Source organism: Chiloscyllium plagiosum, chromosome 11 (genome assembly GCF_004010195.1).
Source record: "Chiloscyllium plagiosum isolate BGI_BamShark_2017 chromosome 11, ASM401019v2, whole genome shotgun sequence".
Classification (NCBI taxonomy): domain Eukaryota; kingdom Metazoa; phylum Chordata; class Chondrichthyes; order Orectolobiformes; family Hemiscylliidae; genus Chiloscyllium; species Chiloscyllium plagiosum.
In genome coordinates this window covers 14,890,105-14,891,077 of record NC_057720.1, presented here as the reverse complement: position 1 = coordinate 14,891,077, position 973 = coordinate 14,890,105, and positions in this window count along the sequence as shown.

The following is a 973-nucleotide window of genomic DNA, read 5'->3' as shown; positions in this document are numbered from 1 at the left end:
AGGAGAAAGTGAGGACTCCAGATGCTGAAGATCAGAGTCAAAAAGGTGTGGTGCAGGAGAGAGGATGTTTTGAGCATAAACTCTTTTCCCCGGGTACAACAGAGTGTTACAAGGGGACATAAATTTAAGGTGAAGGGTGGAAGGTATAGGGGAGATGTTAGGGGTAGGTTCTTTACCCAGAGAGTGGTGGGGGCATGGAATGCGCTGGCGGTGGGAGTGGTAGAGTCAGAATCTTTGGTGACCTTTAAGCGGCAATTGGATAGGTACATGGATGGGTGCTTAAGCTAGGACAAATGTTCGGCACAACATCATGGGCCAAAGGGCCTGTTCTGTGCTGTATTGTTCTATGTTCTATGTTCTATGTCTGCAGGCTCCCCTTTATCCACAGCGCCTGTTACTCCTTCAAAGAATTCCAATAAATTGGTTGAAAATTATGTCTCTTTTGTTGTGATTGTAACAAGGTCAGCCAGTTGAATCACATAGAATATGAGTACCCTGAATGTGGCTGTTGATCTGATCCAATCAGGGAACCCTGGCTGGCATAGGAGGGTGAATGCCAGGGATATTGGGCCGAGGAATGCCTGACTTAGTGAGAGGCAGGGCTATTGTCAAAGACTATGCATTTGTAAATAAAGCATGTTGGTGATGGGATATTGGTCTCTGAAGAGTTATTTCGGTTTGATGAAAGCATGCTGACTCTTCCTGATTACCATGAGGTTTTCTTATTGAGCATCTCTCATCTCCTTATGATCTAGTCAAGCAGCTATCGCATGACAGACATCAAGCAACAGGACCCAGACACTTGCTCAGATTGTGTTTCTCTCTCTCTTTTATCTCCTTATGCACAGCAATTACCGGAATGTTCCTCTTTGTATCCTTGTAGTGAAGCTAGAAGCAAAATATTTGTTCATTCATCCTCCATTTCTTTATTATTGATGATTAACTCCCAACTCTCACTCCTTGTGAGAAAAAC